A 15,641-nucleotide genomic window follows, 5' to 3' on the forward strand; every position below is an offset into this window, starting at 1 on the left:
CGTGCTCAGGAAAACCCGGGCAATGAGTATATTCGCTCATCACTAATTATATCCATTAGTGTCATTTATGGTGTTCGGGGCCTTCTTGTCATATGACCATTAAACAATTATTCCCTTTTCTATTAACTTTTAACATGACAAATTATTTTTTCATCATTAAAACACACAAAAAATATAAGTTTGTATTTAAAGGTAGTTTCTGAATTATTGCAGAACTGTTTGTAATCAGAGCCAAAATTTAGACAATTGTAATGTTTTCATAGAAAGATTGATGACAACCAATATGCCCACAAAGATACCTTTTACAAGTGATGTCAACCATCCTTTCCTGGAGCCCAATTATGATAAATGCCCACAGAAACCAGGAATATATTCATTACATGATGTTTTAATAATTATTCCTTACATTTTCCTATAGAATCATACAGAGTTTGTTCAGCAAAAAGTATCGACTTCCAAGCAGCAATGGCCGCCTTCCATATCTTGGAGATTCTGAATATTTCTGAATGCTTCAACGTCATCAAGGAGTTGGGCCAGGGGTCATATGGACAAGTTGTACTGGCACAGGAGAGATCGACAGGTATGTGAACAAGGCAAAAAAAAAAATGGTAAATTCTATATAAAAATGTGATATTAATTTTACCTGACCATAGAGATGAGAGATTTATCTGTAGGTTATTGGAAAATCCAGCTTATTCTAGTATCAGCTGTAAAATTCCCATACATATAGGACTAAAATCATACAAACCTCCCAAATTTGGTGGGGATTGATTAGTATGGTATGTATATGGGGGACAACCAACTATTAATGCCAGACACCATGTTGGGTTATAGAAAGATTGTATGAAAATGAAGAGGTCAGAAAAAATATGTGCTGACCAAATAAGCATTGGCTTAATAGCTGTTGATCTTGATATTTAAAACATTCAGCTGGCTCTGCCACTGATATACAGACAAATGACATTTGTATTTATTTAGAGTGAAGTTGGCCACACAAATGAACATCTACAATATATATAGGCTGCCCTATTAATTATCTGACAGGAGATATCAGGTGGCAAAAAGATAAAGCGGTTAAAGTCCAGTCTCCCAATAGATGTTTGGCAGCCATTTATCTCTAATGAGAACTAGCCAACATCAGTTGTATTGTGGTATATACAGTAAGGCTGGTTTCACACTTGCGTTTTTGTCTGCAGCGTTTTTTTTTTTTTTAAAACGCATGCGTTTTTTTCCCCCTATATTTAACATTAAAAACGCATGCGTTTTTATGTGTACGCATTTGTTCGCGTTTTCAATCGCATGTGTTTTTTTACTGCATGCGTTCATTTTCAAAAATGCAACTTGTAGTATTTGAGGGGCGTTTTTTGGACCAAAAAAAATGCATGCGTTCTCATGCGTTTTTTTTTTGGACAAAAAATGCATTGGAGTCAATGGGGACGCATGCGGTTTTTTGTACATGCGTTTGCATGCGTTTTTTGACTCGAGAGATCTAGATTCGAGAGATCTAGATTCCGCCCCCTTATTGATTCCATTGGTCAATGGCTGTTTAAAGGCTCTATGACGCCTCTATTTGGACACGCCCCCAAGAGGAAGCTGTCGCGAAACGCGCGTCGGGGTTAGGCAGAGACTGGTGTGCCTCACGTGGCTGGCAGCGGGAAGCATTATATTCTCAGGTAATATGTATTTTTGAAGTTTCTGTTCACTCTTTTTCATTCATACATGTCATGTACCGGTGAGCAGCGGGTCCGGTTATTGTAAGACTTATTATATATTAGCAAAGGGACGCATTGAATCCAATGGCGTTTGTTTAGGTCATGCTGTATATTGGAGGGATTTAGCGTCTGCCGGACAAGTGCATATGGACATTGTAGTGCGTAGCTCAAAGGGCATTTTTTCTGCTTTTGCTCTCCAGAGATCTATTGTTAAAGATCTATATGAATTATTTTGACTTAATATTTTGTTGCTGAGCATAGCTACTGTGTTAGCCCATATTTTATGCTACAAATTGGATAACTGCATTTGCCTTGTGAAATTCTTCTTTTAAAAACAGTAGAATATAGAAAGCCCTAGGATTACCGTACTGGCAGCAAGGTGCTGCAATATATATTCATTACATCAAATACTACTAAAGGGCATGACAAATTTTATTTATATACACCCAATTAGGTAGTTTCACTATATTGAAGTATTGGGTCGGGTCAATTTAACTATAGAAACCTCACTATTACCGTTTGCTCCTGCTAGCCTCTGGATTTATTTCTGCTCTTTTCTGCCATAATAATCAAAAAATTTTCAAGTTGATGAGGCATTGTTTTACTATGTGTTTTTATTGTATGTATTTGGTACACTAATAAAGTTATGTTTTATCGGACAAAAAAAAGGTAACACTTCTTGATTCAATATGCACCTTAATAGGTGCTCCATGGATCTTTATGTTCAACAGTTAATTGGAGTGTAGCCCATCCCTTTGCTTGGTGAGATGGGTTTGGGTTATATGTTTACACGTTTTTTGACGCATGCGTTTTTTTAAACAAAAGTTGAATAGACTGAAGATAAGGTTGTCTAGACACTGATAAGCCTCCCCCCATAGCAGCAGGGTTATAAAAGGAAGGTTGGGGGAAGTTTCTGGTCACTTCTCATCAGACTCAAAAGAAGACCAGACCCTGCCCAGATGCATTGGTGGACAAGACCCAGAGCAATGTGAGTATATCCTAGCCAATGCATTTATTTTAAATTTTTTGGATCTACATGTCCTAATTTCTTTTTTTTTTTTCTTTCAACATGCATCAGAATGTCTTCTACGGAGTATTCATCTGATGAGGAGTTCCAGCCACGTCAGTCAGAAGTGGATCATGTCAGTGAGGTTAGTTTTTTGTCCTTCAGCTTGGTAAGTATTGACTGTCACATCGACACATGAGACAATTTTTTTTTTTTTTTTTTTTTTTTTTTTTTATAGAGCACTTCAACTGAGGGACAGAGAGGGACTGAGCAGCGGAGTCAAGGTCCGGTGGGAAGATGGAAGCGGGTATGTATACAAGGCAGACTGTCCTCATTGTAATATTCTTGAATCTTCCTTTCTGTACCCTTGATTTTCTTTAAATTTTTCTGCTATGATCCTTTTCTTAAAGTGGTCTTTCATATTCCTGCCCTTTCTCATATTCTTGTTTTTTTTTTTCCTAATGTGATTAAGCAAACTTAAATGATTTTCTTTTACTTTTAGGTATCACAACGGGATGACGACCGGATCGATAATGACCTCCTGATCACCCTGGTCCAGGAGCGAGTCCCGTTGTGGGACAGCCGGGATCCACAGCACGCCGTCAACAGTACGCTACGTCGGTTGTGGAGTGAGGTGGCCCAAGCGTTGTGGGATGGCTGGGAGAATGCCCCGCCACAGGTCCGTAATGCATTTAGTAAGTATTGCACTGCAGTGTGAAGCAGCAGAGACCTTGGCCGGGCTCTCTTGACTGTGTGATGAAAGAAACTTTTTGGAGTTTCTGTCATCACACACAGTCAAGAGAGCACGGCCTAAAGTCCTTTTTCTGACCATTATATTTTATTGTTATTTCACAGTGGACAAAGTAAGAACACGTTGGCGTTCCATGAAGGACCGCTTCAACAAGGACCTTCGTGATGAGAATCGTGCAGCCAGTGGTTCCGGAGCAAGACAACGGCCGTACAAATATCACCGTGTGCTGGCCTTTCTAAGACCGGTCCTTCTCATGAGAACGTAAGTATTTCTCACATGCTTCCGGTTGTATTTCATTGAGATAATCTGTCATTTTTAATTCCACAGGATGTACCGTCTTGTTATAGTTTGGTATTAATTTTCTGTTTTCTTTTTTCACAGCACATACTGCACGACTGTCGCAACAGGTTCTGGAGCGGTCCTTCAGCCGGCAGCCACGGACCCATCCCAGTCATCCAGCAGCGCAGCACCAGGTGGGTCTTCCACACTCACTGGAGACCAGGGGGCTGGCCCATCAGGTCTTCCCCTTTCGCAGTCCTCTTTCACTGCACCCATTTTTGCGGGCACATCCCGGCAGCGACAGAGGGCTTCGGATAGGTCCGTCATGCCCGAGTTTTTGCACTTGAGCTCGGTTTTACACAAAGCTATCAAGGCTTTAGGTGACAGAATGGATGTGTCCCATAATCTTACATTGCCGCATCCAGGATGTCGCCAAAAGCGTTGATCAAGTGAAAGACGACCTCAAGAAGCCAGCTCATCATTTTTTTAATCAAATCCAACAGGGCATGTCGGAACACCTTAGCCCTGATCTCCAGCTGAGTGTGATGCAGGCCTGCAATGTTGCTTTTGTGCAGGCTATGCAGCAGAGTCAGAGTCGTAATGTGGCGGCATATCCTACTGTGCCGTCACTGTCACTATTAAACACCATTCCTACCGCTGCTGCATACCACTGCACGGCCACCTCTATTCCATCCACGGGTGTACTCCACTACAGCGCCAACACGATGACGAGTGCTGTTGGACATCCCACCGCCACCACCGTGACAACCGCTGCTCCGGCTTGGACCTCCTCCGCTGACACCACGATGACGCAGGACCCTGGCGTGGCTTATCGGCCCGGCCCCCTCCCGATGCAGCAGGACCCATCCATGGCATATCGGACCGGACCACCCCCGATGCAGCAGGACCGAGGCCTGGCATATCGGACCGGACCCACCCCCGATGCAGCAGGACCGAGGCATTGCTTTCCGGGCAGGACACCCCCCGATGCAGCAGGACCCAGGCCAGGCGTATAGGACAGCCCATCCCCCCCATGCAGCAGGACCCAGGCATGGCGTATCGCACCGTCCCCCCCATGATGCAGCAGGACCCTGCCACGGCTTTATGTTCCCCCCCACCAGCAATGCAGCAGGACACTGGTATGGGCTTTGTTTCCCCCCCCCCAACGAGGCACCAGGATCCTGGGAGGGTTTTATGTCCCCCCCCCCCCTTAACGAGGCACCAGGATCCTGGGAGGGTTTTAGTTTCCCCACCCCCAACGAGGCACCAGGACCCAGGCGGGGCTTTATCTTTCCCCCTCACTACAATGCTGTTGGACTCAGACGTTGCCGAGCGCTCCACAATGGAGACGGACTGTGTAATTGTGGAGCCGGGTCCTGACGTGTCTCCCGCCAACACTCAACATCCTAGCCCAAGAATACATCCCCCTACCAGGAGAACCCAAAGCCAAACCAGAAAAAATCAAAAAACAAAAAACTCTGAATATTCCTCCCCCATCACCTACCGATGTGTCTATTGTCTGTTGTGTCTCAACCTTCCAGTGTGTCTCAAGCCCCTCATGTTTTAAGCCCCATCCCCGAACTTCCAAACCCTTCCAGTTTTATTGCCCCTTCTCCTGCCACCTCTGCCTCCTCCATGGTGAGCCAGGCTTCAGTTCTGAACACCCCCCAGATACGTCACTCCACCCCACGCCGGCGCGGTACAACCCGTCGCGGTAAAAAATAAATTTGTTTGTGTTTCATCAATAGAAAAAAAAGTTTATTTGCAACAATTATGCTTGGTTTATTTTGTCTTTCACCCCTCTCAATACACACCAATAAACTTCGCCACACACTTATTCTTTTGGCCAAAACATATCTCCAGTAGTATAAAATACAAGACAACATCTATATGTGTTTTAGTATAAAGATATGAGTTGGCCAAAAAAATATTATTTATTTCCATACTCTTATTTTTGTACGTAGTGTCACTGTACAAAGAGAAAATGGTGGAAATCAAGTTCAGAACTCAACTGAACTGGTCAGATGTCAAAATAGACACCTGACCGATTAAGTTGATTACTGCCTTGTATATTCACCATATACTATATAGCACATTATGTTACAATGGTTGTCAAACTGATGGGACAATGGTTGTCACACGCTACATATCTATGCTCACCTGGCCAGGTGTAAGAAATTGTGAATTCATGATCATGTATATGTTTATCATGAATTTATTATTTCTTACACTTGACTTGATGGGTATAGAGACCGTGACAGTATTGATGCAATGACGTCAACAAGATTACCAATAAATAAATAAAAATTTTGTACCATTATTATAAGTATGGGGCCCGTGTTTTATATCATTTTTTGAAAACCAAAATAGGGAGTGCAACAGAGGTCCATTACGATGAAAAAATAAAAATTATGACCTCATCAACTGTCACCCACTCCTGGTTTTGGATTACAAAATATGATATACATATCTACTGCCCATCTTTGGTCAACCTTTGTTTAGAGAGGAAAAAGATAGTAGACATGGTCAACACAAAAAAGTTTATTAATTAGAAAAATTTGTATCAGTGTTTAATAATTGGTAAACAAACATACAACAGGACATTTACACAACATTGTCCTGCCATGACACGTCCAATATCGGACACAAAATAGGCCGCAAATTGGTCCCGCATAAGACCAACGGCTGCAGTTGACCGCATCGGGTGATGGTGAAAATCAGGCAATGGGTGTGAAACAGGTTCATCAAGTTCAATGTGGGGTCGCTCCTTAGCCATTATATAATTGTGTAGAACCACACAGGCTTTGACCACCTCGTCCACTGTTTCCACTTTTAGATTGATGGCTGTTGCAAGAATGCGCCATTTAGCAACAAGAATGCCAAAGCTGCACTCTACAGTTCTTCTGGCCCTGGTCAGTCTGTAGTTGAATATTCTTCTAGTGTGGTCCAAGTCCCTACTAGAATAGGGCTTCAGGAGATTTTCACACATCTGGAAGGCCTCATCCCCAACCATAACAAATGGCAGTGGTGGCCCTTGAGTGTTGGGGAGAGGCTGTGGAGGGGGAAAATTAAAATTGTTGCCATACACCCGACGGCCCATATCTGAGCTCTTGAAGGTCTGGGAATCATTGCCACGGCCAAAACCTCCAATATCCACGGCGATGAAGCGACACTCCGCATCCGCTATTGCCATGAGCAATACCGAAAAATATTTTTTATAATTATAAAACTCAGATCCGGTTCTGGCAGGTTTGACAATGCGGATGTGCTTTCCATCCACCGCCCCTAAACAGTTGGGGAAATCACACACGTTCAAAAATGTAGTTGAAATTTCCCGCCACATGTCCACGGTGGGTACGGGTATAAACTCCTCACGGAGTACATTCCATAACGCATGACAGGTGTCCACAACAATTCCGGAGAGGGTTGAGATTCCAAGGCGGTATTGGAAGTGCAGGGAAGATAAACTCTCTCCTGTGGCAAGAAATCTAGAAGAAAAAGAAACAAAAAAAACATTTTAAAATCGGTTCTTAATGGTGTGTTTAAAAAATAAAATAAAAAAATAAACATAGAAAACATGTCATAACAACAAAGTTGACGGTCATTGGTTTAGTTTTTGAACGTACTGTAATGTCACTAACAGACGTTCCTCAGGTGGAATCGCTCTACGGAGCCGTGTGTCCTGTCGCCTTATGGATCCTTCAACACGAGCCAGTAAATCCCGGAAAGAATCTTGAGACATTCTGGTATAATCCTGGAATTTCTCTGGGTTGGCATTCAGCTCCCCATAGAGCGTGTGATATGCTCCACGGCTCTCACGCACTTCAATGATGGGGTGCCTTTAAAAACGCCGACGCCGTCTCCTTCTCCATCTTTGGCGGTTTCGGTCTTGCTCCCAAGCAAAAACACAGGCAAGGAAAATCTTGAAGCTGAACTCCAGTTTGAAATAAAAGTTATCCATAGAAAGATTCATCGTGACACCGGAAACAGTAGCAAGCTCTGAAAATTTCTGTCCCCCTAGGGTCTATATATTGAGAGACAATCATATACGCCCTCTCTATTCCCATTGGTTGTGTCTGGTTATCTTTTTTTGTTTTTTTTTTTTTTGTTTTTTGGAAAAATGTTCAAAAAACGCAAACGCATGCAAAAACGCATGTAAACGCGTGTAAACGCTGGGTTTTTTTGACACGCGTTTAACGCATGCATCAAAAAAAGCAGCGTTTACATGCGTTTTTGCACCATGCGTTTTTTTTAAAAAACACATGCGTTCAAAAACGCAAGTGTGAAACCAGCCTAAGTCAGTAAGATACATTTAGGATTAAACTTTTGTAAATCCAAAATGCCTCCAATTTAGCAAAGTCAGACTGCCTCAGACGTGAGATTGAGGGTTAGGAATTGATGTCCCCCAACAAATATCCCATTGTCTGTGATGATGATTAGGTATTTGAATATAAATGTATCTATGTGAGATCTGGGAGGATATTAACAGTTTTTTGTTTGTTCTTTTTTTAGGAAAAGCAGTGGCTGCAAAATTAGTGAGGAAGGACCGAACTCTACTGAAAACCTTCCTGACAGAGGTTTCTTTTTCAATCACCTTATCTGAGCACCCTCACATTATCACTACGTATCCAGTCTTTATTGGCACAAATGACCACTATGTATTGAGTCAAGAGTTGCCAACAGCAGGCACCTTGCATGATATCATCCGGAGAGAGGTAAGTAAAGGCGGCTTTATATGATTTCCTACAATCTAACAACGCCTAATTTATGAAACACCAAAGGCTAATGATGTACATGGGCATTTAGATTCTCCCCAACTGATGTTCATTAGCTAAATAATGTGTAAGGAGTTACTTGGGAATACATCAAAACTTTCCATAGGTGGAATAGGAGTCCATAATGTACTGTTTGATGTGACATGGCCATCAAAGCAACAGTTTTAGCCACTATTGAATCCACTGTCCCAACAACAGCAACATCTTCAATGTCTGGTATTTTCAATTTGGATAAGGCACTGCACAAATAAATCTTAATATCAAGCTACTTATCTTATTTTTCTGCAGATTGGAATTCCTGAGGCTGCTGTGAAGAGGTGTGCAAGACAGATCTCTTCAGCTCTAGACCTTAGTAGTAGAGGGCTGGTACACAGATCTGAAGCCGGACAATGTATTGTTCATGGACAAAGACTAATCAAATCAAGCTGAGTGACTTTGGTTTGACCCAATCTGCAGGACACTATGTGTCGTCCATGTCACATATTGTCCCGTACATGTCTCCAGAGTTGTGCGACTTGAAAGATGGAGAATACTTACTCTTGAGCCCTACTATAGATACCTGGGCTTTTGGTGTTCTTCTTTGTTGCTTTAACTGGATATTTCCCCTGGTTGGAAGCAACGGTATATGACTCCATGTACCAAGTCTACATTGACTGGAGACAATGTGCAGACTGCACTCCTCCACCTGCTTGTTGGAAGATGTTGTCCAGAGAAGCAATTTGTATGTTTAATAATTTCATCTCTCAATGTCCCTCTTCTCGGCAGTCAGTTCTCTCCATCTTCAGTTACTTTAATTTTCCTTAGGAAAGTAAAGGTCTTTGAGTATGGCAGCTGAGGAAGATGTGATTCGTTCTCCAATATATTTGGAAAAACCTTCCTTCTGAGTTTCTTTAAAAACTGTGCACGTACAAGGAATTAAAAGACCTTATGAATGCAAAGGGTGGTCACCAAATATTCATGTTATTTAGATTTATTTTGTTTAATAATTTTGTATTTTATTAATTGATATAATTAAAAGATTAAACTTCTATTTTTGGTATCTTACCTTAAAACTGCCTTAAACTTTTCCACAATTCTGTATATTCTATTACATATAAATTGGGCTATATGCCATTGTTTATCCTTACCCACATTTACATTATTGATGAAACATTTAGCATCCTTTAACTGAGAAGCTGTGGATGAGGAATTCTGTTTAAAATATGTCTTTATAGCACAATTTTTAACCCTGTATTGAAAACATTAGGTTAAATATATGGTCTCTAGCAAAAGTGGTTAGTATAAAAGTGCAAATACAGAAAAAATAAAAAACTTCATGTTGGGTAGAATTTTATCAATCATGATCTGACTTCTTCCCCTCATCCTTTACATTTTTTATTGGCTGAAATTGCCCCTAGAAAATTATTCAATATCTAGAAAGGATTATTTAGATAGTTAGAATTTAATCTTCAAACTCAGCCGTCTTCCCCTTCGTTCTTACAGTGCCAAGTTGATTTGTGTGTGATGGTGGTACTGGATAAGTTTGGTTAATTTATAGTTCTGTACCTGAAGCACCCGGGATGTTAAGATGGTTAATGTCTCAGAGTCAGAATTGCACAAGTTACCAAATAGTGGAGGTTAGCATTTTTTTTTTGCAGCAAAGTAGAAAATCTTTGATTCAAAGTTGGATTAGATCTTGCATACAATAAGATAAATTTGATGTAAATGAACAGAGTTAGAATTTTCTCTTAACTGATGCGAGAGAATGATAATGCCTGATAATCATGGATTTGTTAAAGTGATTTACAGTAGGCGGCCAAAAAGGAACCTTCCTTCTGACTATCAAACAAATGGGAGAACATTGAACCCTTGAGGCTTATAAAATAGTTTCAAACATGTAAGTTGCTCCATAAATACATATTATTCAAGAACACTCAAGAAATTTGGATGACACTATATCGGAGCACGTCCGCTCATCACATCACTAATGAATACCATTCAATTACTTACTTTTTGATTTGAGAAAAGTTCAAAAGGTTTACACTTTAACATCTGGAAAAGTCACTTTTTTGTTGTTGACAGATTCACAAAATGTTTTTATAAAAAAAAAGGTTAACTGCAATTTGGCACAACAAATCCAGTAACATCTAGAGTTTTTTGTCAGTAAATTTTGGGTATTGTGCAAAATTCATGATATACTTTTAGAAATCTGGCTGGCCAGCCCCTTTTGTTGACACATCAGCTCTAGTAGAAGAGCAAATTCACCGCACACTCTAATGTTATCATATGCCAAATTTTATCAAGGTTAAAGTAACATAATCTGGGAGCATAACAGAATATAAACAAAATAAGGAATGTGATATTACAAAGACGTTTCGGCTCCCCGGAGCCTTTATCATAATCGCTGTGGACAAAAAAAAAAACAAACATAAGTACAAAATAACAACATCTCATAATACACAACAATAAACGTAAAATAACATAACCAGGTAAAAGAAACAGTCGCCAAGGCAGACCTGAAAAGGAAGACACATGGAATGCCCAAAAGAATACGTGCAGAAAGATGATATACCACAGTAAGCAGGTACAGTCGACCCAGCAATGCTGTCAAAGTGCACGTCATAAAGATAAAGTACATAGATATAGGAAAAGAGCCAAAAGGAGCCCCAAAAGACAGGTTCCAAGGAAAGGATTTTAATGGTAATTTACCTTAGTCCTTATGAGAAGTATGCAATGAGGAAAAAGAGGGGGACAAGGGTCCCAGTGCTCTGTTTAGGACAACTGCGGAAAATAGTGGCAATGTATTAAGATTAAACAGTGATAGAGCTAGAGCCCATATACAACAATAGAGGTACCTAATATAAGTAGCCTGACGTTGGGATTCTGTAATATGAATGGGAGAGATAAGGCGTCAGGAGCCTGCTGGAACATAGCAGGATAGAGGCAGAGTATAAGGGGGATATTACCTGTGACTGATGCCTACTGTTGCTGCGCTCCCGCGCCTTGCTGTGTGTCACTTCCGGTCCGGACCGCGCACTTCCAGTCCGGCGGTTTTTAGAGTGGGGCACCGCAATGTGAGGACATGCCACACACAGCAAGGCACGGGAGCGCAGCAACAGTAGGCATCACTCACAGGTAATATCCCCCTTATACTCTGCCTCTATCCTGCTATGTTCCAGCAGGCTCCTGACGCCTTATCTGTCCCATTCATATTACAGAATCCCAACGTCAGGCTACTTATATTAGGTACCTCTATTGTTGTATATGGGCTCTAGCTCTATCACTGTTTAATCTTAATACATTGCCACTATTGTCCGCAGTTGTCCTAAACAGAGCACTGGGACCCTTGTCCCCCTCTTTTTCCTCATTGCATACTTCTCATAAGGACTAAGGTAAATTACCATTAAAATCCTTTCCTTGGAACCTGTCTTTTGGGGCTCCTTTTGGCTCTTTTCCTATATCTATGTACTTTATCTTTATGACGTGCACTTTGACAGCATTGCTGGGTCGACTGTACCTGCTTACTGTGGTATCATATCATCTTTCTGCACGTATTCTTTTGGGCATTCCATGTGTCTTCCTTTCCAGGTCTGCCTTGGCGACGGTTTCTTTTACCTGGTTATGTTATTCTACGTTTATTGTTGCGTATTATGAGATGTTGTTATTTTGTACTTATGTTTGTTTTTTTTGTCCACAGCGATTATGATAAAGGCTCCGGGGGAGCCGAAACGTCTTTGTAATTTCGCATTCCTTATTTTGTTTATATTCTGTTATGCTCCCAGATTATGTTACTTTAACCTTGATAAAATTTGGCATATGATATCAGAGTGTGCGGTGAATTTGCTATTCTACTTGAGTTCCTGGGCCTCCTGGTCCGTTACACCAGCACCTCGTCTAAATTGGAACTGAGTTCACGCTAATAATATTTTTCTAGTATTGTTTGCTTGGCGTTTGCACCGGTTACCGCCTTTAGCTACTATCTACCCATGTCTTCTGACACATTTGCGTACGACTATCACTAGTTCTAATATTCTGTCCCAAGTGACTGGTTCTAATGATTTTCTTATAACACCAGCACATGAATTGAGGACGAGAGATTTGAAAAAGGAGAAATGTAGATTAATTTCATATGATCTCCATTGTACAACATTAGCCGAATATCACAGGCAGAACAAGATACCCAGGGGTTTGAGGTGTAACCTTCACCCTACTTTGTTCTCTGATAATCCTGAGTATTGCAAGAAGTATAAGAAAATACTTAATAAATGCTCCCTTGACATTATGGCTTTCTGGAGATACTCAACAGTCAAGACTAGTCGAGACAAAACAGAATATCCAAACCATCGAGGCACAGCTCTCAACTACTCTCTATTCTACCGAGTGGACCTCCTTGAAATCCAAGACAGAGAAGGTTCTGGCATTACACCAGAAAATACTACAGGAGCGGAAATGGCAGAAATTTCAACGGGATACGGAGGATTACGCCAACAACCGGGTATACAGATGGACCGATTCTTCCCCTACCACCAGCTCATGGCGCCGGCCACGTTATCCACGCAGAGATGGGTCCTTGAGTTCGGGAAGCAATTCTTCAACAAACCAACCGCCAACGTTTTTTTGTCCAAAAGCCGCAGGGGAGGATTCCAGCACGCAGACCCACAAGGCGATCCAGGAGAAAGGATGACCACGCGCTCCCAGGTGAGACCCCTAACCTGATAGTCAACATCTCGGACCATCTCCTTTCCCCGGCTGAGTTTGCGGTCCTACAAAAAGGACTTTTTGCCCCACACCGAACTGGGACACTTTCCAACTTAAGAAGGACCTTGAACGATTCTATCGGACTATCAAGGCTGAAGACTCACTTCGGCCTATCCTCGGATTTGATACATAATCCGGTACCTCCCACTGATGGCTCCGCACCGGAACTGTCAATCTCCTCTCGTGGACTCTTTAACCGTAGTAATTTCTGTCCTCCCCATGAACATCACCCTACGGAGACCTTTATCTCCTTGGTGGATCATGAGATCAACTCCTTGTCACACCAGCAACAACTTTGCTTTTTCCCTTCATGCTCTAACTTGTCACCTACTGAGAAGCAGGCGCTCGCCTCTCTTCACTCCAACGATACAATTATCATTAAACCAGCGGATAAGGGGGAGCTATCGTGATAATGAACAAGTCACAATACATGAACTAGGTTGCACGTCAATTATCTGACAACAACACCTATGGCCCTCTTCCCCGGGACCCAGTGGCCACTATCAGTAGAAAGATTCACCAAGTGCTGGACACCTATCTTGCGAGGCACATTATCGATCATAAAACGGTTACCTTCCTTACCAATAGTCACCCTGTCACACCGGTCTTCTATGTACTACCGAAGATCCACAAATCACTTCAGGAACCACCAGAGAGGCCTATAGTGGCCTCCACGGACTCTGTCTGTCCCCCCTCTCCACTTTCTTGGAAAAATTACTGACCCCCTTAATCAAAACTACCCGAGCCTTTCTCCTTGATACTGGGCACTTCTTTAAAGTGATTAATGAAATAGCTAACGTTCCCTCTGACAGCATTCTGGTCACCCTCGATGTTAATAGCCTGTACACCTCGATCCAACACGAGAAAGGCCTAATGGCAACAAAACACCTTTTGAGTTTGTCCTCCATGTCTAGCAACGCCATCCAGTTTTGCCTCGATCTCCTGGTACTTTATGAAAACTATTTTCTCTATGGGGACACCTTTTACATTCAGAAGTGCGGCACAGCAATGGGCTCGAACGTCGTGCCCGGCTATGCAAATGCCTTTATGAACCACTTTGAGGTCTCCCACGTCTTTCCCAATGACCTATTTGTACAACATGTCCTAGGATACCATCGTTATATTGATGATATCTTTTTCATCTGGACTGGCACGCCGGAACTGCTGTTTTCCTTCTATTCTTATCTGAACTCCATTTCTCCGGAACTCCAGTTCACCATTCATCATGACACCATGTCAGTACCATTCTTAGACACTACAGTCATCAAGGGCCCCGATGGAGCATTGTCAACAGATTTATACTGCAAACCCACAGACTGTAACAGTCTTTTACATTATACCAGTTGCCATCCCATTGCTAATAAGAATAGTTTACCACGCTTCCAATTCAACAGAGTCACGCGTATGGTCACTGACCCCAATGTCCTGGACGTTAGATTAGACACCATGGCCCACAAGTTTGAGGCGAGATGTTACTTTAAGGGGCTTCTTAACTCCGAGAGATCACGTGCTTTAACACCGCCTTCTCCTCCCCCAGCAACACGCCCTAGAGAAAGGATCCCATTTGTCCATAAATTTCATCCACTTATGCCCAAGGTGTATTCTATCATCAGGAAAAACTGGCCCCTCCTAACTAGTGCTTACCCTAATGTTGTCGCTTTTAGGGAACCTGTTCTTATATGCACCAAGAGACCTCCTAACATCAAAGATAGATTGGTCAGGGCAGATATAGGCAGTATACGCCCGAGAACAACTCAGAGAACCCTTATCACCCAACGCAATGGTACTTTTCCCTGTTTGAGCTGCGCTGCCTGCTCCAACGTCATCAAGTCAGATATTATGACCCACCCCAGGACAGGCAAATCCTTCCCCATACGCAGTTTTCACACCTGTAATTCTAACTACGTGGTTTACTTAATTAAATGTCCTTGTGGGCTACTTTACGTAGGGGAAACTATACAGCATATTAAAGATCGCATCGCAAGCCATAAGTCCACTATCAGATGTGGCAAAACGTGGTTACCTCTACCGGACCACTTCTCCCAGATGAGACATACTGTTGCTCAACTTAAGTTCCAAGTAATTGAGCACATTCCCCGTCCCAGGAGGGGAGGCGATCATACCAGGCTATTAAAATTACGTGAGACTTTTTGGATTCATAAACTAGATACCCTGGCCCCCAGGGGCCTCAGAGAAATTGACTGGCATTTGTGATTAAAATTTAATATATTTCCCTATTCTCTCTACAGACTCACTAGTTCACCAATATCCTAGGCAAGTTACCCCCACCCCTGCCTCTTAGTTCTATATGTTAGTGGTTTATATTGTTACCCCAATTTTTGTAATTCATATCATTCAGCAACAATACCATCTTACCTTTG

The 15,641-nt window shown here is 42.0% G+C and overlaps 1 pseudogene; it reads left to right on the forward strand.

Annotated features, from left to right (window-relative positions):
* Positions 1-432: 432 nt before the first annotated feature.
* On the forward strand, positions 433-9,327 carry LOC143804054 (serine/threonine-protein kinase SBK1-like; annotated as a pseudogene).
* Positions 9,328-15,641: the final 6,314 nt, after the last annotated feature.

The sequence above is a fragment of the Ranitomeya variabilis genome, chromosome 2, assembly GCF_051348905.1.
Source record: "Ranitomeya variabilis isolate aRanVar5 chromosome 2, aRanVar5.hap1, whole genome shotgun sequence".
Lineage (NCBI taxonomy): Eukaryota > Metazoa > Chordata > Amphibia > Anura > Dendrobatidae > Ranitomeya > Ranitomeya variabilis.